Source organism: Anser cygnoides, chromosome 19, assembly GCF_040182565.1.
Source record: "Anser cygnoides isolate HZ-2024a breed goose chromosome 19, Taihu_goose_T2T_genome, whole genome shotgun sequence".
NCBI classification, from domain to species: domain Eukaryota; kingdom Metazoa; phylum Chordata; class Aves; order Anseriformes; family Anatidae; genus Anser; species Anser cygnoides.
In genome coordinates, this window is record NC_089891.1 from 11466446 (window position 1) to 11493969 (window position 27524).

The window sequence follows — 27524 nt, forward strand, 5'->3', positions numbered from 1 at the left end:
TTTGCATCCCGCTGCAGGGAAATGCGGTCACACGCGGCGGCTGTCCCCTGGGCACGGCTCTTTTTGGCCGGGGGCGTCGTGAGCATCGGCCACGGCATCCCCGGGGTGCACAGGGTCGGGGGTTTCTCTGCCTTCCCTGGGGGGAATTCAGCCTCCTTGCCCCTCAGCTCTGCCACACGGACGTCGCGGTGATTCGCACACAGCTTACAGCAGGGTTTGATCCCTGGCGAGGCCAGGTGCAGGAAATCCTGCTCGTGGCAACGTGACGCCAGCCGGCATCGCTTCTGGCGCATTCCCTGCATGGGGGCAACCACGGGTGCTGTCTCCTCAGACAGCCCAGGCTGTTTTTAGCAGGCGAGGGACATTACAAACCCCCAGCAAGCTGTGACAATGGCTCTCGGAGCTAGCACAAAAATCCAGGTTTGCCCCACGGATGGGAACCCCCCCCCCAGGTTTGCCCTGGGCTGTTTCTGCTCACTGCTGCCTGGGGCACGGCCTCGTCTCCCTGGGAGGAGAAACTTCCAGGGGCAGAGCATCAGACCAAGGGCTGAGTGCCGCCTCGGCCACCCGCCGCTCCTGGGTGCACTTTCCTGCACCTCCGGGGAGGTTTCATTGATGCAAATGGATTTGCCGTCGCCGTTTACCCATCATCACCAAACCAAACGCCAAGCGAAGTTCCCTACGTCCCTGCCCTTTGCTGTTCTCTCACCCAAGGGCATCACGCAGCTCTTAAAGCTCTCCGAGGTGTTTCAGAGCTGGGTGCTGGTTTCGGAGGACCCAAGGCTGTGTGTTTCTGCCCAGGTTTCCGCCCCTTTGTCCAGCGGGCACCCGGGGTGCAGAGGAAGGCAGAGACCACCCCCAGCTACAGCAGCCAGCTCGAGGTCGGATAAATCTGGATAAATTATTAATTAAAATATTTATCTCCCCACCGCAGCCGAACACCGCAACGCATTCACACACGCGCCTGAGGCTACTGTGCTTTTGAGATGAAAGGGCATCTTTTTTATAATGAAGACGTAACTCTTAAAAAAAAAAAAAAGGAAATCAAAGGAGATTTCCATTACATAAATATCCTTTTTATGTTACATTTCCACACGGCACCTTCCAGTGCTTCACATCAGCTCTCCAGGGCAGGAGGGAACACACAGTCCGTGGACAAGAAACAACATGACTGAAGGGGAATTAATTTGCATCTCACTTTTGGAGCAGGAGGCATGCGAGGGGTGGCCTGCCTGGTTGGGGGGTGATGGTTGAGGGTTGCAGAAAGGAAAGGGGGAAAGGACGGGGAAGAATTTTTTCTGCAAAGCAAAGACATGAAACTCTTGGCCTGGCTTTGCCAGGGCAGAGCAGCTTGCCAAAGCACCGGTTTCCTGTGCAATCAAACCCGTCCACTCGGCAGCCCCGCGATAGGGCCATGATGTAAGTGTGGCTGAGCCAAGGCAAACGGAAAAGAACAGCGAGCACTCAGAGAGGCGAAGGATTTTATTAAGCCGTTTAATTGTTTCTGGGGGTGACATTTTTCCCCGTCCTGACATTCCCCTCGCTGCGGCTTGGCCCCGTGCCCCCCCCCCAGCCCCTCCTCGTCCCACGGGGGATGTGGCAGGGAGGAGGATGCTCAGCCCCGGGGGCAGCCGGCGACTCCTGTACTGCACCAGGCGGGCACCCCCATGGGTGGCACACGGCCGCGCAATGCTGGTGACACAAGGGGACACTCTCCCAGACAGTTCCAAACCCACAGCATTGAGGCTGCCGCCTCGGTCCTGGCACGCGGCTCCTCCGGAGGCTTTCGTCCCTCTGCAGGAGACCGCACTTGGTGCTGCGGGCTGGGTCCAACCATCCTCCTGAAAAGCCCAAGATCACGAAAAGAGTCAGAAGGAAGAGCAGAGGGGTACAAAAAAAAAATAAAATAAAATTCCACAGCTGCTTCCTTGGAACCGGGCAAGCGCTTGGTCCTTCACAGGGGAAAAATCGGAGCTACTGTTTGACCTGAGGGCACTTAGCCATCCAGCCCCACGTATCCGGCCTGGAAGCTGCCCGGCCAAGAGGAGAATTTGCAGAGCCCAGCGGGGAGCAGTAATTCAGTCATCTCTGCCCTGCGTGGGAGCCAGCGGAGCGAGGTCAGTGCGGGAGGACCCCTCGCCGAGCGGGGCCGTGAGTCACAGTGAGCGCACGCTGGGTGGCTGCGCCGGGGCTGTTCCCATGGCCGGTGCCGGGTGCAGGAGCTCGCCACGGCCCCGGGTGCACCCTGCTCCCCTGCTGGGTGCCAGACGTGTCGTGCTGCCTCTGCTTCTCCTCCCTCTGCGCTCGCAGCTGAAGCATCCCATCCTCGGCTGGGTGGCCGCGCTCCCTGCGGCAGCGCCACGGCTCCCCTGTCAGGCGCCCGCACCCCGAGCCGTCACCACCGACCCTGCGAAGGAAAACCACAGCGTTAGTGGGAGGAATAACGGTTGGGCGTGATGAAGCACATCGTGATCCCTCTTTGTTACCAAACTAAGTTTTTGTAGGGATGAATAGAAGGGGAGACACCCAGCAGCCCCTCAGAGAGCCGCTCTGCAAAGCCACCTTCAGCATCACACCCGAAATTCGGCAGCAACGCAGAGGCTGGAGCCCTCCCCGTGCCCGGACCCCCAGGGCCTGCACGCACCCGCTGCAGCCCCAACAGCCACGTGTAGCACAAGGGTGAGTAGGAGACAGACAAGGGCTGATGGAAGAAAATCAAATGGTAATTTCCGTGGGGCAGACAAAGCCACAGCACCGGGGAGAGCACAGGGAGGGAAAGCTGCTCCTTGTGCTTGTGTGCCAGCGGCCGATAACGCGCTGCAGCGCTGCACGGGGCCGGCAGGAGCAGCTTCTTGGAGGAGGCCAGGGAGGCTGCAGCCCTTTAGACGGAGATGGATAACAGTCCGACAGCAAATACTGTCACCAGCATGGAGATGGAGCTCGTTTGGCCTCCCTGTCCACAGGCTCCCCACCTACAAGTCTCGGATCAGCTGCGCCGCGCTGGAGGACCCAAACTCCACTGCTAAGTATGTTACAACCAGCTCCTATTTGGCTCACACAAGCTCTTTGCCCACTTGGGCAGCTTAATCATCATTTGCTGTCCTCTGCTTCTCCCCGTTCCCTCCACAAGACCATTAAACAGGTTGTCCACCAGGCAAACCCTGCCCAAGCCCCCAGCCCGCTCCAACATTAACTAGGGGTGCGCAGGAAGAAGGGAAGAGCTTTCTGCTCGCTTATCATGCAGCACTTATCATCTGTTAGCCTTGGACCTCGCAAGGAACGTGCAAGCAGGATTGGCACCTCCTGGCCAAGATACCGAGCCCCCAGAAATGCTGCACAGGGGCACGAGCAGCCCCCGGTGCCTTCCCCCAGTGCCGGGCTGACGGTCGGCTCTGGGGGAAAGAAGCAGCGCAGTGTCTCCGAGTTTGCAAAGTGTCCCTGGCTCTTGTAAATGTGTTAAAAAATAAAACCCTTTAAGAGCTTCCAGATGTTCTGTTTATGTTGTGGTGTTACCCAGCTTGGCTCTCCCGAGGCCAATACACAGCCTCAGTGAAATCGCAGCAGCCGAGGGGGGCGGCGGGGAGGGCAGGGGGAGGTCCGAGCCCTTTTCCTCCGCTTTCCCCCCACTTCTCCGTTAACTCCCACGCTGCTGGCGAGCACACGGAGAGCGGCTGCGAATCCTCCCTGCCTGCCCAGGCACCTCCGGGGCTTTACCGTCAGCACACCCGGTGCTGCCGGTGGCACCGCAGGGGCACCCAGAGCCCACCGGCACGTGCGGAGCGAGCGGGTCCCGAGGGTCCAGCCCTCGGCGCAACAGCACCATCCCAGAGGAGGACCACCGAAGCCACCCTGCTGCCAGCGCAAAGATGTGACGGGGCAAAAAGATTTGTCAGCAAGCGCTGGGCGTAGACGCACACGCACACATGTAGACGTGGGTGCATAAAGCCCGGCTCGGGACTCTTTGCCCAGGGCGTTGCAGGTACAGCGCTGCGTTTGAAGTCCCGGTGAGCGAGCTGCGTGGCTGGCAGCAATCAGGGCTCCATAAAGCCGCGCTATCGCCGCTCTGCGCGCAGGCTCTGATGTGTTATCTGCCCGGCCCGAGCCAGGGCAGGGCAGGAGGGCGCTCATTCGTGCGGCTCGTTTGAAAAGGTGTTAGCGCCGGAGATCAAAGCCGCTTCCTGATGCGCTCCCCTCCCCAGAGAGGCCACCGGCCAGCGAGGCTGGGGACACCGCAGGATGGGGACACTGCGGGATGGGGACACTGCGGGATGGGGACACTGCAGGATGGGGACATTGCAGGATGGGGACACCGCGGGATGGGGACACCACGGGATGGGGACACTGCGGGATGGGGACACTGCGGGATGGGGACACTGCGGGATGGGGACACTGCAGGATGGGGACACCGCGGGATGGGGACACTGCAGGATGGGGACATTGCAGGATGGGGACACCGCGGGATGGGGACACCACGGGATGGGGACACTGCGGGATGGGGACACTGCGGGATGGGGACATCGCGGGATGGGGACACTGTGGGATGGGGACATTGCGGGATGGGGCACCGCCGGAGCCCCATGGGACCACGAAGAAGCCCCCGTGCAGCCGCATCTGCTGCAGCCACGGAGATGAAGATGCTGAGAACAGGATCGGGCGTCCTGCCCTGGTGGCTGCTGCAGGACATCCTCCTGTCCTTGTCTCTGCCCACATCGGGGACGTTAGCCTGTCCTCACCGTGTGGATCACTGAAATGCAGCCTGGGCAGGCTCGCTGCCATGCAGGTGCCCCAGTTTAACCACACAGCAGATGACAGCACTTCGTTTTGTCCCAGTGACACCCTGCTGAGGGACCGTCCTCCCCGCGCCTTGGTGACCACCCCAAACCCCGCTCGGAACAAGCCTTCCTCCTTCCCCACCATCTGCACATCCTCAGCACTAAACCTCCACGGAGGGCAACGTCCCAGGTGCGGTTCTCTTTCTCCCCGGGCCGGCTGCCACCCCCAACCCTCAATATCCCCAGCGAGGCATCATCTGCTTCCCCCAGCCCTGGACCGCTCCGGCCCCGGGAGGACGAGCAGCGGCGCAGCCAGGCCACCCACGGCGAGCCCCGCGCTCCTCCCCGCAGCCCCCGCTCTGGTTTTCTCCTCTCTGCGAGCCCACTGAACCCCCCGAGGAGAGCAGGGGAGCTGTCAGGCACCGAACGAGGGCACGGGGCTGCCTCCACGCTCAGCGGCAGCCCGGGAAGGATGGCACATCTGTCCAGAGCAAACAGAGGAGGAGGCAGAATTACAGCAGTAATGATGAGCAGTGTTTCTGTACGGGGAGCTGCCGCCTGCCCCGGCCCCCCCCCCCCGGCACGGGCTTGCAAGGAGCAAAGCACAGGAATAGAACTGGGGCTTTTGGCTCCAGAGGATGAGAGCATCGCATCTCCAGACATCTTGAGCACAAACTGTGTAGGCAGCAAAGCCAAACAGGAAAGGAAACCAACAGACAGGGAAACGATTCTGGCAGCGCTCACGTTATGGCTCGCTCGGCTCCCATCAGCTGGAAATACCTCCCTGCTGCTCCCTCTCCCGGGTGTCCCTCCCTCAGACCCCTCGCCCTGCTCAGACATGCCCCGGTTCCACTTGTACTGTCGAAACACTTCCCATCTGCTGGGCTGGATTCAGAAAAATGCAGCCAGAGAGCAAGAGCCTGTTTGCAGCAACTGGTCCCAGCACAGCCGTGCCAGCACCTCGTCGCGTCGGGTCCCGCACCCGGACCCAGGCAGTGCTCAGCCCGGCCCCGAACCCCTGGAAAGAGATAGGAAAGGTCTAAAGAGGCCGGGTCAGTGCAGGGGAAGGGGGGCCGGGAGACGTTAAAGGACGTGCAAAGCGATGGGGCTGTGTCACCGACACCTCCAAAGCGTGGAGGTGGCGGAGGACGGGGGCGTGGAGCAACGCAGGCGGGTTTCTGCTGCGCCCGCCGCATCCCGGCCAGCGCTTCGAGCCCGGCGTGGAAGCTGAGAGACGGAGGCTTATTCACATGCCCCGACGTGCTTAATGACCAAAGTGCTCTTCAGTGAACCCAGCGACGGATTGTAAAATAAAGTCAATGAGGCAAGTGGATTAAAGAAAAAAAAAAGCAAAAGATCCGAGAGATGAAACAGAGCCGTTGAGTCACAGCCCTCGCCTGCCAACCCGCTGGGTCCTCCCGAGCTTTGCCAGCCTCCAGCACCCCGGCAGCAGCCCAACCTCCTGCAAACGGCCTGCCCAGCACAAGCGACCCCCAGGCACGTAGGAGCAGGATGCGACCCTGCAGCTGCCCAGGGACTCATTCTCTGTCCCTCATTCTCTGCTCATTTACACGTCCCAGCTGGAGGTGGGACCCGTTGCAGCCCGTTCCTCCTCCCCTCCCGCCCGTCTCCTCCAGGCCCCCTCGTACCAGCAGCGATCCCCCCCACCACCCCCGGCCGCTCCGTGTCCACGTGCCAGGATTTATTTTCGGATGGCAGCGCTGTGAACCAGCCCGTGCTCGGGCTGTGTGTGAACCAACACAGCGGGCTCAGCCCAGAGCCCACTCGGCAGCAGAGGCTGCAGCTTCACTGGGTGCACCCTCCCTGCACCCTTGCAGGATGCGACCTCCCTGCTGCAGCGGCTGCCTGGGGGCTCAGCGCCGCTGCAGGGTGACCCCAGCCCCAGGTGCACACCCCGTCGGGTCCCTCCAGCTCCTCCGCCACGCTGTGGCAGGGGACGTGCAGAGGTGACAACCGGGGGGGGTGACCTGGTGTGGGACCTGGGGACCCCTGGGGGAAAGCTCTTGACCTGCTGCCTGCTCCACCAGCAGTGCTGTGAGACGTGTCACAACCCAGCACGGTGCGTGTCGGGGCATCCCGCATCCCGCACCGCCGCAGGGGGTGGCACAGGGCTCCAGGGAGGGCTGGGGCCGGCCCCCAGGACCCGCGGCCACCCTGGGCAGCTGGGACCCCCCGATTCCCACGGGTCTGGCCCAGCCGTGGATGGCATCGCACAGCTCCATCTTGTGGAAACGGCACGCTTCGGCTGCCGGCACAGGGCCATGGACCACCGCCGTGGGGTGGGGGAAGCCCAGGCCAGCGCATGTGGGGGGGTGCAGGGGTGACCCACGAGCTCCATCCCCTCCTCCAGCAAGGACCTCAACAGGGGCCCTGAACCCCAGCCCGGGGATCCCACCGAGACCCCCAGGGCAAGGAGAACAGGAGCCCACCAGCAACCAGCCCTTAGCAAAGCCTGTACAGCCCCCCCGTCCCACGCCGCACCCACTCCGTGAATACACACGCGATGAAAGCTCAGCACCCGGAGCAGCGGGAAAAGCACCCTTGAAACGGATCGGTCCCACCCGAAATCTGAGCGACGCAGGGAGAAGCCCACAGGTGGGAAGGGAACGCTGGGTCCATCGAGCTCCCCAGCCGCTCCCCTCGCTGGACACCCACCTCCCCGCCCTGCCTCTCGGATGTTTCCCTGGGGCAGCCCCTCCCGCACCCCCTGGGGTTTTGCTTCCAACCCCACGGCCCCACTGCAACGCAAACACGTTCTCGTTCAGCCACCGGGCCCCCTGCTGCAGGAGCCACCCCAAATCCCAGAGCTTTTCCCTCCAGAGGGAGGGAAATTATCTTCACTTAACAAGCTAACCATCGGATGCAGAGGCCTCGCCAAAATCCCGGCCGGCCTCCGAATAGCTGTCATTAAAAACTCCTTCAGCTAGAGGAAGCGAAGCGGGCGCTCTGTTCCCATGCCGCCCTTTCTGGGAAGGCGTTAATAAATAACCGCGTCCCAGACAGGTGCTGTCGGCTTCGCCGCGGAGCTGCTGCTCGCCTGCCGGTGAGTCAGTGCCCCGACACCCCGCACAGCGCCCTGAATCACGGGAAGACAGCGCCCGTAACCAAACACATGCTCGCCTCTCCTCTGGGCGCTCCACCCTGCCCCCGGGGCGCAGCGGAGGGGGATGCTCGGCGCCGCTGCGTGGGGTCAGGCTGCAGGAGACCCCCCCCCCCCCCCCCCCCCGTTGCTCCTGGCTACGTACCCCAAAGGAATTGAAGGGTATTCGTTGCTTAGAGCTTGCTCTAAGATCCGACACCCCCAAAAAACTGACAGCGTTGAGACGCGGCAGCCCCAGCTTGCAGAACGCACCCTGCACCCGTTGCCAGCGCTGCGGCAACCTCCTGGTCTCAAAGTGGAGGAACAAAAGGGGAGGGCTGGGACTGCAATGTGTCCCACAGAGTACAGGTCCCGGACAGCCACTGCTCTTTGCCAGCTGGGTACGGAGGTGCTCAGCCCCCTGGGATGCTCTCAGCACCACCAGGAGCACCACAGCCACAGGCGCTCAGGGCACGGCACCTGCTGCAGCCCAGGACATCGCTCTCGGGAACAGGTGCGGGTTTCCTCCCCAAAAACCAGCCCCAATCGACCCGCCGAGATCTCACACAGGCACCCACCCCAGAATAAGCATTAGAAATGCACCTTTTCCCTCCCCAGCAGAAAATCCCACATCAACTCTTCTTGCACACCCACACCCTGGGGAGGATGAGCGGGGCTCCATCCCTGGCTCGCCCTGGCAACTTTTCCCCTCCCTCCCAGTGCAACAAGTCCATTCTTTCTTTAAAGCAGCGTAAGTGTCACGTTGAGACCGACAGGCAGCTGAAAGAATGAAGCAAGTCCGATTCTCCTTCATTTTGGAAGCACAAAACGATGTCAGGGCTCGGAAAACACCAGCTCTCGGGAGAGGCTGGAGGCAGGTTTCACGCAAGCTCTGGCACCCGCTGACAGTTCTGGCTCCTTTATTAAAAGCATCCCCAAAGTGATAACCCTCTGACAGATGGATTGATGGGCCTAAGCAGCAACACGATGTTCCCCGAGCGTGAACTCTGTTTACCTCCCCGCATTTTTGCTTCTGCTGCCGGCACTCCGGCGGTCCCCCACGGCGGGCGGGCAGGAGCCGAGCACCTGCCAAGCAGCTGCCTTTGGTCCCTGCCGCCCGCGGGAGCCCCCGACGATCCCACCCATCCCTGGGCTTTCCTCGGAGCGAGATCTCCACCCGCCGCGTGCTCCGGCGGGGGAGCAGCAGGGGCTGCTGGCACTGCAAGAGAGGCCCCGGTGCGTTAATGCCAGGATTCGACCCCATCCCGAGGCCCTGGGGCTCCTCAGGGGCGTTGGGTCCACGTGATGGAGAGCAGAGGGCTGAGCTCTCGGGGCTGCGCAGACAGCTCTGAGCACCTCGGGCTGCCCGAGCAGGAGCTCCGTGACCTTGACGTCCACCCCAGTGCTCTGCCAACGTCCCCCAGGGCTGCTCTGCCTCCGAGCAGAGCCACGCAGGGATGGATTCCCAGGATAAGGGGGGATTAAAGGGGCGCAGAGCCCTCTCCTCGCACACCTGCAGCCTCCTCCTCACCCTGGGAGCCCTGCACTGGCGCACGGGTGGGGAAAGCTCCGCGAAGCCCCCCCCTTGCTCTGGCTGCAGGGAGGCGGTGGGTTCAGCCCACAACCTGCCTGAGCGCCCAGGGGACTTCGAAGTCCTCACACCGGGGTCAGGATGTTTTCTGGAAAGCTTCGCAGCAGGGAGCGTCCCCAGACAAGGATGCCAAAAGCACCCACACTCGAGTCCTGCCCTCGCTGGAGGCAGGATCCGTCCCGCCAGCTCCTGCTCTCTGACACCTGCCCGGCTGGGGAGAGCAGGGAGGAAAAAACCACCGGGCTGCACATTTATTATGCAGCCTTGAGCTGATTTCTATCCCCGGGGATTACCAATTTAAGCAGTGTTTTTTCCTGTGCTGACCCTAAGCTGATTAATTCCCTGTGCGCCCCCCCCCCTTTCCTGCTCGCCCCTTCCCTTTGTGTGCGAAGACAGGCGCATCGAATGCTGGCAAAGCGTGCCAAGGCAGGGCCGGGGGGGGGACAGCAGGACCACGGCCTCCCGGAGAGACACACAGCCACAGCCCCCCTGCCAAGCACCAGTGCTGAGCAGGGCATGGATGCTCCCAACCCTGCAGCGGGCCAAATCCTGCCTCCCCTAGAGAAATATGCGCCCTCTCATGCTGGTTGCGCAGTCGGGTTTGAACCACATTTTTATTTTCTTTCCCCGCTGCAGGAGGGGAAAAACACCCACAGATCCCAGCCGATCAGGATGAGGCCCATCGGCACCGCAATGGAAAAAAAAAAAACGAGCTTGAACCAGAGACAAAGGACATTCGTGGAGCCTCAGCCAGGAGCGAGGGAACTTGCCCTGGCACGATCCAGCCCTCGCCTCCTCTCCCCGGCGCCGTCACTCGCGGCGGCGCACAGCCCAGCGCGACACCCAGCACCGGGCACCAGGCTGAGCTCTGAGCTAGAAATCGGGGGGCTCGGGGGGCTGCGAACGCTGCAGCTCTCGGGGGGCCTCCAGGGAAACCCGCAGGGTGGTGGCTGCGGGGCTGAGAGGTGACACGGAGCTCAGGGACAAGCGGGGAGAGCCGTCACCACCCGGCTGTGGCAGGCAGGGAAAAGCCACGCAGGCGCCTGGTCCATCAAGGAGACAGGTCCCCAGCGGGGCTGCCCCGGCTCCCGGCATCTCTCTCCCAGAAAAAAAACCAGGCTGAGGTTAGCTTTGGCTCCTGGAGCGGCGAGAGCTTCACTCTTTGCCACCCGACGGCAGCTCCAGAGCCATGCATCCATCCCTGCAGCCACGCATCCGTCCCCACCACGGCTGGCCCCGTGCCCGCGGCCCCGCTCTGCCCTCCCGCTCCTCCTCGCCGCCCCTTCCCCTGCACCAGAAAATTTCCCAGAAGAAGAACCCCCGGTGATTGCCCCGGATCACGGCCATAGCAGGAGGCGGCTGTGCCAAACCATCGCTCCCACGCACGCAGACACGAGCACGGCCAGCCTCGGCGTACAGCGGGAGAGCCCAGAGCACACCCAGCCCCATAAGAAGGTAATTATACAATACGTGGCGGTAAATTAGTGCAGCAAAACACTGCTTAATTCTCACAACGGACTTCAGCGCCGGATCAAGAGGTAAAATTACCTCTCGGCCTCAGGGAGACGGGCCCCCAGGTCAGGATTAGGGTTTGATGCTGAGACGGCGGGGGGGGGGAGGCTTCGGGAAGTGTCCTCAGCCGAAATGCGGCCTTTGGGGAAGTTGGGCAGTTTGTCCCTCCTGGATGCTTAGCACGAGGCCGGAGAGCAGCAAGAAAAATTCTGTATGTGCATAAATCAGCGCAGAAGTCAGAGCCATGGACACACTGCTCTTTTGTTTTCAAGTGGTAACGCATAAAAATTGGATTATTTTTATTTTAACTGCTAAATTTAAATGACTTCCCTGCAAGAGGAACAAAAAATGGCCACAAAACAACTGAGCCTTGCAGTCCATTCCACTCCGAGGACACTCAGCTGAAAGAACAAAATAGCCCCCGCTCCAAGCCCCCACCCAAAAACCCACCTCACCCGAGAAGCCCCCCAGGGAGCAAGTTACCCCCCCGCCCCCGAACCGCGGGGACATCAGGTGCAGCAGTGTGACAGAGCCCCCACCTCCCTGCTCCAAGGGGCTTAAAATGAAAGGGAAGAAGCGTAAGAAGGTCTTTGTATCTTTTAATTCAAATTTGCTGAAAGCGCAGGGGAAAAAATAAAAAAAAAGCAAACTTTTCGAAAATATTCCTAATACACTTCCAAAAAAAACAAAGTTTTTGTTAGTCCAAAAGCCCCCACTAACCCAAACCCATCACTGAGAACTCTGCGAGTGAAACTGAGCCATGCGTGGTGGGGTTTGGGACTGTCTGGCCTCAACGCCTCCATCACACCACGTCTCCCGTGGGTTATGGGATGTGGTGGGGGCCGGGGCTGGCCCCGCACGGCCGCCTGCACACCGATGCTCCCCCAGTCCCGGGCCGGGACGGCGGCCGTGCAAGGCTGGCAAGGAGCTGGGTCCTTCTTCCCTTCATTGCTCCGAAACTCGGTCCCGGGATTGGGAAGGTTTAAGGGACACGTGGCGACCCCCAGGACTCGTGTCAAGGCCCCCGGGCGCGTTCCCAGCAGAAAGGGAAGGGAACAGCGCGCTCAGGCGGAGGCAGCCTCGGCGGTGACCTGGGGGAAAGGGCAGGCGGCAGCGTGCTCAGCCCGGCCTTTCCTAGAACCAGGCAGGAATTTTTCTGAAACCCTTTCTCGATTGGAAAAGGCCAACTGCTTGAGACTTAAACTTTACGCAGGATTATAGAAATGTAGGTCAGGAAAAAAGCGGCCAAGTGAAAAGCTCCTTGTTCCGCGCCCGACCCAGCGCCCCGGCCCCACCGCGCTCCTCCCTGGGCACCAGGCTCAGGGAGGGCCCGGCTCCAGTGCGACGTGCATCCAAAAAATGTCCCCAGCCTTGGGGTTTCCTGAGGCAGAGAGGCCATTTCTGCTGTGCTTGTGGACGGAGGACATCAGCAGCGCTGCTGCGGTGGGGCTCGTGGTGCCAGGGCACGCTCAGCCCGCCCCAGCTTGCCATCCACGGGGGAGACACCGCTTTTGTACAATTTCTACGCCTTTCCCGGTGATTCCAGGCACTCTGCTCTTCAGTTTAAGGCACAGACCACAGCAGAGAGCACCCTGATCTGATCACCAGGACAAAACCAGGCTGGCGTTTCCGACGTGGCCTGGTGTAAGGCAGGGAGGGGAGAGCCAAAAGGCACCAGAAGCCGAGGTCTGAGCACCAGGCAGTGCCACCAGCACCCCGACAGTGTCCCAGTGTTTCATCACAACTCACAGGGGGCATAAAGGCAGCGAGTGCCACGTGCTCTGCTAAGGAGTCCAAAAGCAACAAAGAGCTTCAGATTTAGTCCGTAAATGTGAGGACATTGCCCTGTCAGGGGGTGATGCTGAGCGGACCCTTGGGATGCATCCCGGCAGGACCAAGCCCTGCACCGCGCGCAGGGACGCGGGTCCGCACGGCCGCACGCCCCGAGAGACATTTTCAGGCACAACAAAGACCGTGCATAAAAGACAACCAGGATTTAAAATCGGGGCTGGAAGCAGAGTTTCTACACTCGCATGGCCGGGAACCCATGGAGGCTAAGCAGCAACATCTCCCCTTCTTGCTGGCCAACGTCACAGACACATAAAAGCAGGTTTTCACAGAAAATCACCCTTCAGAATGGATGAGCGCCCCCGCCAGAGGAGCCCGGGCTGCCCTCTCGAGCCGTGGAATAACTGATTCCTTTTCAACACCTCCCAGTATCGCGGCTGTAATTTACAGGGCTCGTTTAAGCACACGCGGCCGTGCCTGAGCTCAGCGCCCACCGCGCAGGCACCAGCACCAGCCTCTGAGCTCACGGCCCCCCACAGCCACGGCCACGTTCTGCAGTTCGGTTTTGTTTGCTTTAATTGAGAAAGGACCAGGGGGAGAAAAAAAAAAGAGAAAAAAAAAAAGAAAAAAAAAAGAGAAACCCTTCTCCCACCCCCTCGGTTTCATTTTTCAGGTGCCTTGATTTATTGATTGGCTTATTCCCTTTTAATAGGCTCTCCCCACCGGAGCCGGGGCATTTCCTGCAGGAGGGCTGCCCACGGGGGGCACCCCGAGCAGCCCCTCCTCGCAGCACCCCTCGAGGGGGTCCTGCCTTTACACAGCCCAGCTTGGGGCCTCTCCTGCCCCCAGCAGTGAGACCCCCGGTACCCTCACATTTTTGGGCAACCCAAAAGGAAGTTGGGTGCTGCTGCATCCCTCTCCAGACATCCCCTGTCCACAGGGTCGCATCCTGGCCCTGCTCAGCACTGCCGTGCAGGCAGCTTTGGGGCTGCCAGGGCCCTGCCTCCAGCTCACGGCACTCAGCATAGGCAGGGCCACAGCAAAGAGCTTCCAAGAAAGACATTTTCATGCAATAACGGAAGGATCGCAGACATAAAATATGATTTTTTTTTTTACAGCTACTCCCACTTGATGTTGTTTTAAAATCCAACCTCATTCCTCAGAAACAAGATACCGCCAATGCTCCAAGAAACCCACCCTGCAGCAAGTGGGTGGTCACCCCACAGCCACGAGCATCACGACGACAAACCCCGTGGCAATCAGCACGATTGGACCTGAACACCCAGGGGATGTGGAGAGTTTGCAAGAGATGCTTTCTGTTTATATATGTTTGAATTTCCTCAAATCGCCTTCATTTTGGAACAAGAATATGTAATTCTGTGTGCGATGTATAAATTAATGGGGTTAAGGTTTCAGAGGTTGCTCTCACGAGAGCCGACATCCCCAGCAGCACGCTGCAGGGTGCAGGCGGGCCTCTTACACCCCCTGCTTACCCCGTCCTCCTGTTGTGCCTCATGGTGGAAGGCACCAAGCAGGGTTGGGAGGGGAACCCAAAGGCAGAATGACTTCGTCTCGGCCCCATTCCCGGGGCAGGGAAGGGGAGCAGACACCCCCAGGCAGGCCGGAGCCAGAGGAAGGCGAGAGGAGCCCGGGCTGCGCACCACTGCCCAGCCTTCCTCCCTGCCCTCCTCCTCCTCCCCTGCTCCCACACCTTGGCCACGGTCCAGGGCACGGTGCCCACAGGGACAATTCCCAGCAGATGAGATCGACATCTCATTTAATTAAATTTTCCCTTTTAGGTCAAAACAAGAGGACTCAGGGCTGGAGGAGTGGGGCAGGCCAGCCGCAGGCCTCGGCCTGCTGGGCGCGCTCCCAGGTGGGACACGGAGGCCGAGGAGAGGCTTTGGAAGGGCTCCTGGGACAGCTGGGGACCTTTGGGTCCACGGGAAGGGAGGATGCATGAAAACCCATCTTTTACTGATGGTGATACGCGTGCAACCCAGCTGACCCATCCCATGCTGGGAAGGGCTCAATGAAACAAGTTGTGTGGGGTCGGACCCCATGGTTTCCCAGCTTTCTGGTCTCTGCTCTGCAGGTTTAGGTCCAGGTCTGGACCAGGCAGTCATTTGGGAGACAGACTCCCATCCCATTACCCATTAAGAGGAGCCAAAAACCACATTGCAACGCACGGGACCTCAAGCAACAAGAGTAAGGAGGGAACTGGAAATCCATCCCCTCTGCATCCCTTCACCAGGCCCTGTAACAAATGGGAAAGCCAGCCCAGTCTCCAGACATTCAAAACCCCCTGAAGCCCTCCTTGGGATGATGCTAAACCCGTCTGGGTGCCAGAGCAGACCACCAGCTAGGCTCTCAAGGATCAGAGAGGGCACAGAGAAGGGGCCATATCCCCACCGACCAGGCCCACGAGGTCCCACAGCCACCTCGAGGGCCACCTCTTGCGAGCTGTGCAGGAGCGGCTGCGTCCCCCCACTCCCGCCTGCCCCCTGGCACATCTCCACCGGTTCAGCCTGGGTAAAACTGCTCGAAGCCACGTTTTTCATCGGCACGGCAAGCAGGCTTGGCCTCGCGACAAGCAGGGCTTTTTTAAATAATATATATATCAGTCTAGCTACGCTGCTGGCTGAGCCCCAGATGACTGCAACTGGGGCCAATCCCCAGGATAAACACAGCCTACCTGGGTTTGTAAGTGCCAGAAGCATGTAGGCACCATGCGCGATCTCTTATATAAACAGCACTGCAAAAACAGCCCTGAGCGCTGTAGGAACACTTGTAGTACGCACTGTACACAAGATGAAGTGTTTGGGAACATTACTGCAACGGATCCCGGGGGAGACGCTTTCCCTCCCGCCCGCCTGCCCCACGCTTCGGCCTTAAAGGCAACCCCGAGCTCGGCACGGTGTTTTCCTGCTGGCCTGGGCACGATGCTCGGTGCTGGGGGGGTGCTGTCCTGCAGCCTGGGATGGTCCCGGCCACCGGGGTCCCAGGCTGGGTGCTGGGAGCAGCCCCCATGATGCTGGGATGGGGGCGGATGGTGCACATGGTGCTGGGCGGCCAGCACGGCAAGGGGCTGGGATGCAAGACCCCAGGCAGAGTTGGACTCAGCCCTCCGGACAGGCAGGGGCAGAGCTGCAGAAAAAGCTACGAGATGCCCGAGAGCGAGGGGAGAGGCAGGACTGCGCCCACACGAGGGGCAGCCGCTCGGTGCCCCGCTTGTGGAGCAAACCCTCCTGGCTGCTCTGAGCGGTCCCACGGGGCCGCAGCCACACGGAGTGGTGCAAAAAGAGCAAGGAGAGGTTCCTTGCAGGAACTCCACAGACAGGTGTAACGATTCAGGCTGCACCAGTCTTGTCCCTGAGCTGCTTCAAAGACCCGTACATCCCCACCCTTCCTCCCTCTACCTGCGTCTGCCCTCTAAGCCCTGGTTTCCAAGCAGCTTCCAGGGGGTTAAAAAGGTGTGCGCGCCCGCGGGGCTCCGCTCCCCTTCCCTCCACGCCCCCCGCCCCGCTCTTCCCGGCATGGACTTGGAGACCGGGGGCTCTCCAGATTTAATCTCCAAGACAAACATACCGGAGCTGGAGCCTGCTCCATTTGCACTTCGACCGCAGATATTAACCAGCAGCAGGCAGGCTCACGCCTCTGCCCACCTCGCCCCCCGGCAGCCCCCCGGCCCCCTCCTCGTCTCTTCCACGCACACCACATTAGTAAATTGTCATCGGCTTTGCAATGAATCCGTGACGGGTGCTTTGCCGGAGTGAGCTGGGAATAAAGCAATACCCAACACGTGAAATAAAAGCCACTGTGGGGTCCCCTCCGCCCCGCCTGAGCCACCAGCGGGGCTGGAAAGATGCAAGGAAAGAGGAAGGGGGGGAAAAGAGCAGCAATGACCCAGCCAATGCTCCCACCGGGGTGGCTCAAGGGGCTGATTAGGCAAGGACAAACTTTGTCATGTTGAACCAAGGCCCCAAGGAGCTGGCTCGTCTCACCAAAGCCACCCTTCTGCTCCCTCCCCTCCTGGGAGCCGGGCGCAGCACCCAGCAGCATCCCCGGTGCCCCCACGCACGCCAGGAGGAGGAGGTACGGAAGCTGCCGGAATTACTCGATCCAAGCCGGTGGCTGGTATGTCGTTCAAAGGTTCAAAATCATTCTGACAAAGGTGAAAATCTCATTTCAGACCAGGATGTGCTAGGCAACATCTCCGAGAGGCGGTTAACACCTGGACGGCCTTGTTCAGAGAGGAGGAAGGAAAGGGTCTCCAGGCTATTTGGCAGCCGGAGCCTTCAGTAAACACTTATCTCACATCTTACGTTTCAGTCGGAAGTTGAGAGATTTGGTTCATTTTTCACGGGGAACGGGAGAGCCGAGCCTGGCAGCAGAGGAGCTGCCGCCCCCCCGAGCCGTGCTGCAGGAAGGTCGGAGCAGGCGATACAAAGAGGGACCTTCTGCCCTGCCCTGCGGCCTGCAGGCTAAATAAAACCTGCTTTCCTCGAAGCCAGCCCGGTCCACAGCCCGCTCTGAGCACCGGCTTGCTGGATATTTAGCTTCTTTCACCCCTGGGAAATGTATTTTCATGTGACTCAGGGGGACACACGGGAGGGAAGCAACTGCACTCGGTGCTAACTCACCCCCCGCCCGAGCTCACAGCGAGGTTGAATTAGCTCAAAAAGGGCTGAAAAGCTCGAGATCAGCCCGGCCCCACAGCAAAGGGCCCCACGGCAGCCGGGAACCCAACGGCCACTGCCCGAAACCCAGCTGTAAAATCGCTTTCTGAAGATGATGCCTGGATTAATTACCCGCACATACACACCGACGTTTTCATGAAAAAGGTTATTATACAAAATTTTGGGGAGCGATAAAAATATAAATAGGCCTAAAGGCACCACAAAATGATGCCATTTTAAGTGCATTTATTTTTTCCTTTAAATCTGCGGGGTGGTATTTAAAGATGAAGGGAGGGGGGGGAGGAATACGTGCTGCTCTGTCCCCGTGCCAAACACCCTACAAAGCTCCGGTGGTCTCCCGAAGCCAGCCAGGGGCTCCAGGTCCCTGCTTTAACGACCTCTCCACACCTTTTATGTGCCACCCCGCTGAAATACATCAAGCATTTCGTCGTGGCTGCAGGCAGCAAGCGGTGGCTACCAGCGCCCGAGGAGCGCCCAGCCCTCGGGCTCCCCCCGTGCAGAAGGGTTTCTCAATATTTGCCTTCGCCATATCAAAAGGTGGCCGCAGCCCGAGTCCTGCGGTAGCCGGCAGCTCGCTGGTGGTCCCCAAATAAGCCTCCAGCTGATCTCACACCAAACATCCTCAGGTCCTTGTGGGCAGCCTCCGCGCTGCCCACAGAAACCTTCAAACGAGCCCCGTGAACAGGAGAGCCACAGTTCCCCCCAGCCACCGTCCTGCTCCAGCGGGGTCCGCCCAGGGGGACGGTTCTCAAAGTAAACTCAGTGTTCTTGGGGTTTGCCCAAAATATGAACCAGCCAGGACAGACAGACGCTGGAAAGGCAACCGAGAGGGAAAGAAGGAGAAGCCGCAAGCCCTGCTGCGCCGTCCAAGTCACGAGCCTGGTGAGCTCCCCGTGGCTCCATGAAGGGGAAGAGGATTTTTCCTGGATTGTACAACTCTCAGTCAGCAGCCTTTAGGGACCGAGGTGGCGGACAAAGGTGACAGTGTCCCTCGCTCCCCCTTTCCTTCCTCGCCGGGAAAGGTGGGACAAAGCCCAGCACAAGCTGGGCTCCCTCGTGAGATGCTCTGAGCCCTGCCTGGGAAATGCTTCCAGCGCCCCGCGGCAGGCCTGGGGACAGCGGGGTGCCCTCCTGGGGACACGTGGCTTCATGGACCAAGCAGCTCCTGTGTGTTCCTCCTCTTTGGGAGAGCCACTCGCATCTATCCCACGGGGACAGAGCTAGGAAAGCGTGAGCAGCTGTGCATCCTGCAGCCGCGGTGACAACAGGCGACCACCACGGGGCTGAGACGTCCGTGTGTCGGGACGGCGAGCAGGGTTCTGCTGGCCAGAGCGAGGGAGAGAGAGTGGAAACGTCTGCCTGGCCCAGGAATGGCGAAAGCCCTCAGGCTTTCGTTGTGGGCCAGTTAATTGCTGCTGGAAAAGCCATCAGGAGACCCTGCGAGTCATTCACCTCTGTTTACCCTGGCACGCGGGGAAGCGGCTGGGGCCTCCACGCCGCACCGCAGCACCCGGAGCACAGCAACCCTGCTGCAGAGCCCGTCTGCTCCTCGGGCACAGCACGGCCACGTCCCCTCGTACTGATGCTCTTGTGGATGAAGAGTCTGCTGTCACCTCTGTCCCACGAGGGGGACCAATGAAAGCATCTCAGGACGGAGCATCACCTCCTGTCCTTCGGCTTGGGAGAGCAGGCTGCACTGTCGCTGGGTGGGGGTCCTTCAGAAAGAACCGAGCCACAGCCCAGCAGGGTTAGCACCGTGCTTTAGGGGGTGCAACAAACGTTCTCTCTTACCCACTGCTTTGTTTCCCTCTGCAACGTTCAGTCCAGCCTCCTGCCCTGGTGGGGACTTTGCACCTTCCTCCACCGTCACCAAATTCCCCAGGTTTTCCGTAGGGTGAGGGATGAAGCTCCAGCTCCTCTCCCTGCTTTACAAAGCAGCGGTGTCCACCTCCACGTTACGCAGATGGGGAAACCGAGGCAGGCACGGGAGGGGGCTGAGCTCTGCTGTAGAGCTGGAAGCACCACGGCATGCGCCAGCCCCACGCGATGGCTTTGTTTGGCCCCAGCTCCCAGGAGAGCTCCGCTTACCAAAGCAAACAGCTTCACCTAATCCCACCCAGCAGCAACAACAACGGTTTGTTAATTAAACAGCTTCCCTGCTGCATCGGGAGCGCTCGCCCAGGAGCTGCACCGGCTCCACGCACGCCCGGGTGCCCTCGGACACCGCTCCTGCTCCCTGCCACAGCTGTGCTTTCTTCCAACCAGTTCTGCTCTGTCATTTTGTGCTTGGGAGCATTGCAGCCACGGCAATCCCCAGGTGACGGCAGGGCAGAAGTCCCACCTGCCTCCCCCGGGCTCCTCCGAAAGCTGGCCCCGTGTCCCCATGCAGGACCAACGAGGAACAAAATAAACCTCGTGCAACCAGGGGGCATTTACCAGCTGCTCAAGCCGGAGGTTTTTTTTTTTTTAAGGCCAAGAGAGCGCAAGAACAAGCTGCTTTTTTCATCTGAAGCCTCAGGAGCTGATGAGCTGGGAAACGAGAGAGTTTCTGCGCTAGGCGGAGGGGACAGCGCTGCGGTCTTTAAACATCTGGTTTGCAGCACCCGGGAGCCTGCTTTGGCTGCCAGCCGCACGGCCGGAGCACAGGGGGGTCTTAAAGGCGCTGCAGCCTCCAGTGCCGGGCTGGGCTGGCAGCGCTGCTCGGCCCCTGCAGCCCCCGAGCCCCCCACTCCATCCTGCCCCAGCTCGGGGAGCCCTGGGGGTGACACAGATCAGGAGTGGGAGCTGTTCGCATCCCCCAGCTTCTCCTCTGTCCCCACGGGAGCCTCCAGCGCCCCGAGCTGCTGATGCTCAGCGAGATTTGCCGCCCTGCTGCCCGATATTCCTCGTTGAAATAAGCTGTCATCACTCGGGGCTTAGCGAGAACTGCAGCCCATGGGGCAGAAGGACACCCGAGAGCCAAATCCCCGAATTCAGGCCCCTCAGCAGCCAAAAGCAGCCTAGACCTGGTGCCCCTGAAAGCGCACGAAGCCACTGACCCAGGCAGCCAGACCCAGCCAGCCCAGGGACAGGAACGTGCCGAGCTCCTCTGCTCCTGAGAGAAATCGGGGGACAGACATCAACAGACCGGTCCCCGAGGGCAAAAATGCCCATGTCACAAGCTTTTTCTTCCCCCACCACTCCAGGACACACGGAGGCTGCCCAGCTCCGTGCACGCACACGCGGTCAGGGGCCAGTGGTCAGCAGGGACCCCGGAGCATCCCGCATCCCTCGGGTGTCCGGATCTTGGTCTTGCTCCTTCCTGGCCTGGGGACAGAGCGGAGATGGATCTGCAGATCCAGGCGCTTTTCCCTCCTCGCATCAGGGAACACGCATGAATTTTAAAATTTCCTTGCCAAGTATCAATTGTGCAGATGTTGAATTCTTGGCAAGGACCACGAACGTGCTCCCTGAGGTAATAAGGAAAACTCTCCTGAGCACGGACTCTGGCTAAAAACATTTCTGAAGCCCTGTACCCACACACCGGGCTTCCAGAGGGGTCCCTGTAAGCAAAACCGTGCATGGGAGCAACCCCCAGCGTGAGGCAGGGCGGATCCTTGCCATCTGTGGGATTTCCATCTTGCACTTTGTTTTCCGAAGGTGTACGCCTGCTAATTATTTTGGTCCTGGCCCCACACGAGCAGGGATGATCCCGAGCCAGAGCATCACCTCCGGGGCTCCAGCCGGCTGGCTGAGATGAGTCACGGACAGCTTCCCAACAGCACCCGTGGGGAGCGCACACGCACGTGAACGCATGCCCCTCCCGGTGTGGGGTGGCCCCGGCCCCGCTCACCGCTAGGATTTAGGACCAGCAGGAAAAATAAGAGGAGAAGCGCTCTGCAGTAAAGCAACCTGCTTGGCCGGGTGACTTAGCTTGCATGGGAGCAGCTAATTTTCTTGAAAAAGCACAGAAAACAAGAGAAGCCCCACAGAAACAAGAGGGCAGAGGCGATGTGGGTGAGCTGCACACCCCGGCCAGGGCTCAGCACCCCGTGGCGGTGCCCGCCGGGTCCTCCCGGAGCCAGCACGCCCGAGAGCCCCGCAGCCATCCGTCGGAAGGGCAGAACCTGATCCTCTCATTATGTCAAAGCCTTGGCAAGTTCCCCCCCGTCGCATCCTGTTCGCCGCTTCGTATCCGGCTTGGGAATTCCAGGAACATCTGCACGCGCCTTTCGCCCGGCCGCGCAGCTGCGTGTCCGTACCTGCAGCGCGGGCGCGCTCCCATCCCGCCCGCCGTGCCACCCACGCCCGGGGCCGGCAGCCCCACGCCGGCCCTTCCCCTACATCCCGCTGCCCCCCGGTGCTGTTCTGTCCCCAGCCAGCCCCTTCGGCGCATAAATAAATCAGCTAAGCCGTAACCATCGCTCCCCCTAAAGCACAGCGCAGACATCCGGAGAGGAGCACGTACGTCCACTTTCTTCCCACCCCCCGAAACAGAGCTCGTCCTCCCCAGGCCCATAACTGGCTGAAATAGGAGCATCGCCCCCAGGTCGCCAGTGAGGAAGATGAGGGTGGCTGTGGGTGTTGCACACACGCAGCAGATGGGTGCCACCCCACGGCCCCACGGAGCCCGCAGGAGGCACCCAGCCAGGGCGCACGGGGTGCTCGCAGCCCCTGCCCCACGCAGACTTTGCAAAGGGAAGCTGGAAAACGCAACAGACCCCGCGCTGAGCACCCCGTGGTGCTGGGCAGAGCACCAGGACCCTGCAAGTCGCCTGCTGCCGCACCTGGGAAATACTCAAAGGGACCCTGCCCTCCCGTCCTGCTCCTTTCCAAGAGCTCCAGCAGCTTTCTAGGTGGGAAAAAGCTCCCCGTGGAGGCGCTGATGGAAAAGGGGCCTGGACGGGGCGGAGGAGAATGAACAGCCCCCCCCCCGACCCTCGCCCGCGGCGGACGGACCTGGCAGGGCCGTGTTTTCCTAGCGCCTGCCTGAGTTTTATGGAGGACCGGAGCTTACCTGGCATGTGCAGGCTGAATAATAGCCCCTCGTGGCGGTGTGCTGCTGGGTGGGACCGCGGGGGAGGCGGGCCCCAAACCCCCCACCCAGACACCTGCAGACACTGCCGGGACCACAGGGCTGTGGTTGCCCCGTGGAGGGGTTCGGTGGCCCACGCTGGTCCCGTTCGGAGCTCAGGCTGGCCTCACCGGTCTTCCCCCCCACCCCAGCCCAGTTAGACCAGTGTAGCCCCATGCGGTGCCCAGCTGGGTGGACGGGAAGGCAGGACCCCATGGCCGTGAGCTGCGCTCCTTCATTAAACCCACAGACATCCCAACGCCGTCCCTCTCCGTGGAGGTTTTCCAGCTTTTGCAGCCTTAGAGAAAGCTTCACCCCCAGCACTGCCCCAGTTGCCATCCCCCATTCCCGGTGTCCTGGCCCGAGCACGGCTCTAAAGCCCCCCAGCCCCTTGGCCCTTCCTTTGCAGCTGCATCTTGCCCCGCACCACCACTGGCCTGCTCCTCCCCAGCTCCTGCTCCACCACGCACACACATCGCTCCGTCCCTGCTTTTGGGCAGGAAAAACCTAAATTGCACGGTTCCCCTCTCCCCCCGGGTTTCTCCTCCAAGCCCCCATCCAGCCTGCTGACACTGAGCAGCACAGCCGTCTCCGTCCCAAAAACCAGAGAAGCTCAGGGGAATCTGAAGTCCCTCGGGGGTACTTTAGGAAGGAAAACGTCTCCGTTTGAGATGTTGCAGACTACGAGAGCAGCCCCGTCTCTCCAGAAGGCCCCCGCCTGGATTTGCTGCCACCTCCGTGGTGCAAAGCAGCCGTAAAAGCTGCTCCTGCCCCCGGCTCCTCGCTGGCAGCAGCTCGGCGCAGCTCTGGCAAGCCAAGGGCACGCTTTGGCACCGAGAGCCCTGACCTGGGGATGGCGTGAATGGGGCTAAAAACCGCTGGTGTGAAAAGACGTATTAAAAACAAAAGTAACTACCCAAATGCTGCAGGGGGAAAAGCTGCGAGCCAGGGCATTGGCGATGGGTTGGGAGCAACTGCCTGCAAAGCAAACGCCGGTGGGTACGGACGGGCTCGCTGTGCGTGTGCAGGGACAGACGCCCCTGTGCGGACACACTTCCATACCCCTGAGGTGCACGCCTGCCCCAAAAACCTGACACCGTATTTTCTATTCTCTTTACACAGCAGCTGAGCGCGGCTCCATGCGAGCAGCAGTTACCCCGTGTTTATTTTAGCGCTGCAGCGAAGTTCAGTTTTTAACGGACGGGCTGTTTTTGGTGGCTCCAACTCGAAATTCTGTTTAGCAGAAAAGAAGGGGAAAAAAAAATGAGGGAAGAGGTGGAAGAAGAAGGTTTGTGTGAAATTTAAGAAGTCCCGTAAACTTTGCTGAGCCCTGTCGAACATCCCCTACAGCCCTGTGCTCCCAGCGGAGCAGCCTGGGCTGCCAAGCAGGCAAACAGACCCCGATATTTTTGGGCACGGTCAAGCCCTGCAAAAACCTCCACTTGCAAATTGCAAGGGCTCAGCCGATCACGACGGCCTCATCCTGCCCCAAAACTCCCCAGCAATGGGACAAACTGCCAGGACAGCACCTACAGCCTCCTTGGAAGGAGCTGGATGAAGCCGTGGGGACTGACACGAGGCCAGCAGGCAGCCCAGGGCAGGGCACGCGTTAAATGCCTCCGAGCTCCTTCCCAAAGAAATCCGCCTGGAGCAGCTCGGCACAGCGGTGCAGCCTGCAGTGAAGCCACCCGTGTCCCCACCGCGTCCCCACCGTGTCCCACCACTCGCGTGGAACGCCGAGCATCGGGCAGGACGCAGCACCTCCAACGAGGATGCCAGGGGTAGGGGAATGAAAGGCGAGAGAAACTCCGCTTAATTGAGAAACTGCATCCAGGCCTCGCTTGCCTAAGGTCATACAGAGGAACGCGAGGCTCCTTTACAGCGCGTTCATTCCCCTGAAACAAAAGTGAATAGAGAGGGCTTCAGGCAGGAGAGGAAAGGAAAAATAAGGATTCAGATGACCTGGGCTGGGATGAGATCTGGTGACTGCCCAAGGACCAGAGCGGGCGCAGGCTCCTGCCCCGTCGCCAGAGCAGCCCCACTCGGTCTGCTCAGCCCAAAGCCTCGACCCCGGCCACAAACCCTCCTCGGTCGGCAGCACCAGGCTGCTTGGGGAGGAGCAGCAGGAGCCGTGTGGGCACCTCCTGGGCAGGCCATGACAGCCACATCGTCTCCCACGTGCTTCTCCTTAACTCCCCTCGTTCACGGCTGCGGACGCTCGGTGCCCAGGCTTGGTGCGCTTGGGGACACCGAATCCCGCAACGCCTGCACCGCATCCCCAGGAGCAGATGGGCTCTTGGCTCCTCCTTTAGCACGCAGGCTCCCAAGGAAATCGGTGAGCTGCAAGGAGCCCAGATCCTTCTGTGGATCTTGGCTTTAGCGACGGTTCTCCTGGCAGGGATTCGCAGGCACGAGGCTCTGCGCCCCGGTGGGGAGGGCAGCACCGCGCAGCATCCGCTGCCTGCCCCCAGGGCTTCCCGGCAGCAAGGAAAACGACCCCAGGCTGCTGCGCTGCGGGACGTGCCCTGAACATCCGAAAATGCCTTTTGCTCCTCGAACTCCTGCCCTTTCCTCAAGCACAGCCTCCGAAGCTGCCTGCTGAGACACGGCCTGGGGCTCAGGGTGATGCTAGGAGGGAGGGAGGGGAAGCACACCGCGAGACTGCGTTTTGCTGCCATTTACCTGCCCTCTGTGCTACCGAAAGCCACTTTGGGTCCGTGTCAGCACATCTGCAGAGATTTCCTTCTGATAAACCTCCTCGACACCAGCAAGACTCCAGCGCCGAAGGCAGGGTGAGGGCTCTGCCATTCAACCCTTCTGCGCCCTTCCTCATATTTCAAATCCACCTTTTTCCTCCAGGAAAAAAAAAAAAAAAAAAAAAAGAAAGTGATCTTCAAAGAGCGAGGACAAATCTGGCCGTGCACTCCAGCACCGGGAGGCAGGGAAGGAGGGAGCAGCACACGAGACAGCACGGAGGAACAGCAGCACACGGTGACGGCTCCGGGGCTGCCGGGTTTGGGAACGCAGCACAAGCCCCTCGCAGCACAGCAAAGCCCACCAGCGTTTGGCACTTGCAGAACCCTGCTGCCCTGTGGTGAAAACAGACTGGTTTGGGGTTTTTTTTTTTGCCCGTTTTATTCTCCTCGGAGGGCAGAAGGAAGCTTGTGTCACAACAACCCACCCCAGCCAGCGCTGTGCGAGCAGATGTCACCGCTCGGGACGCGCCCAGCCCCTCTGCACTGATCCTGTTCACCCGTTTCAGTGACGCCCATAGGGACCAGGACCATAATCAAGTCCGTGTGATTATCTGCAGGGCTTCAAATTCTCACTAATGATGCAATGGCGTTCGGGGCTCTCACTGGAGAATACTGAGCTCTTTCCATGCTTTTGGGTGTAAGGGCAGCATAAGGGCATCAGTAGCTGTCAGTGCGAGGTCCCTCCCGTCCCGTCTGGATTTAGCTGCTCTCCTCAGCTCTGGGAAAAAAAAATGCAGAATTATCCCTAAAAACGGCAGCTGCCCAGCTGCATTTCGGGGCAATGTGAGCCCCCAGAGTGGAAGTGAAGCCCAGTGGAGACCCCTTGCCCTATCCTCGGCCACACTGCACCGCCGCACACCTCACTCGAACGCCACCTGCACCGGGATAAAGGCGCTTTGTGTACCGCCGATCTCTCGGCACGTTTCCATACGGAACGCAATCACGTTGGACTTTTCTGAGCAGAGCTTTGAAATCCTCCACCCCTCAGCTCCCAGCACGACCGCAGATGTCGGCGTGACACTAACAGGAGGCTGGCACCCGGGCACGGCACGGGACGGGCACCCACCGGTGGGAGCGGAGCAATGAGCACAGAGCTCAGCCCGAGCTCAGCTCTCGGGGCAAGGCAGCGCTGCAGAAAAGCAGCAGGACAGGGGCCTGGGGTGGCACACAGCCCCTCCGCCATCCCTGCAGCAACTCGCAGAGGTGCCAGAGCAAGGAGGCTGCTCCCACCCGTGCTCACACCCCTTCCCCACCTCCCGAGGGACCGGGATGTCGGCCCGATGCGCGCGGTCCTCGCGGCGCTCACGCTAGGCACTGCCTGGGAGATTCGCGTGGATCCCACTCGCAGGGATATAAGGTTAAAGCACAGAAAGAGAAGGCAACCGAGAGTCTATCCAAGAGCAACACGATTTGGAACTTTGTTTGGAAAAATTAATAATTCTGCAACATTTCAAGAGAACGGAAGTGGATGGAGAGAGAGAGAAAAGGCAGTCTGGAAATGCAGAAACTCCCTTCAACTTTCTATCCACAATCAGAAGCGAGGCTGGGAAATAAAGAAACACAACATGTTGTTGATGACTTTTCCATTGAATACGAACATTTAAACCCCCTCTTTGTATTCCAGCCTTTGCTCACAGCCTCAGCAGGCCCCACTTCTTTTTCCCCTTCCCTCCCTCCTTTTTAATAATAATAAAAAAAAAAAGTTATATGACTTTAATTAAATGCACTTATTAAAAGGGTGAAATATTTGGAGAGGCTGTTTTTACGCTGGAGGCACATTTTCCAGCATGCTGCAGAGTGTCTGCATCCGCCCGCCCCAGGCAATTTTTAATGCACAAATAAATCCCCACCTGAAGTGCTGACAGGTTATTATGCAGTGTGGCAGCCAACTAAAGTAAACACAGGGGCAGAGTTTTAACCTCTTGCAGTCGCTGAGCCTCTCCCCCGCCGAGGCGGGCTCAGGTGTAAATGACCAGCAGCAAACCCCTCTTCCTGCAGCTCCTCCCCGCGCTCCCGACGCCTCCGTCCCCGACCCCTTTGCCACCCGGGGGGGGACGAGGTGCGCTGGCACTGGGGCATCGTCCCAGCCCGCCCACGCTCGCCTCTCCAAGCATTTTTGGCTGGCACATCCAGCGGGGCTGCCCACATCCAGCAGTGGCCGCAGCGCTGCAGCCTCCCAGTGGTGCTGGGCACGTTGCAGGGGTCTGGGGCCAGCTGGGGACCCTCCCACCGAGCCATTTGCCTCTTGCTCA

General features: G+C 60.2%; 1 protein-coding gene across 4 annotated transcripts in view; it reads right to left on the reverse strand.

Moving 5' to 3' along the window:
• Positions 1-1464: 1464 nt before the first annotated feature.
• The window catches only part of SLC39A11 (solute carrier family 39 member 11), a 151862-nt gene continuing 125802 nt past the window's right edge, over positions 1465-27524 (reverse strand). For all 4 annotated transcript variants that reach the window (XM_066980129.1, XM_066980128.1, XM_066980127.1 and 1 more), the window contains one exon: positions 1465-2407. The gene's annotated coding sequence lies outside the window, so the exon portion shown is untranslated. The remainder of the gene's footprint in view (positions 2408-27524) is intronic.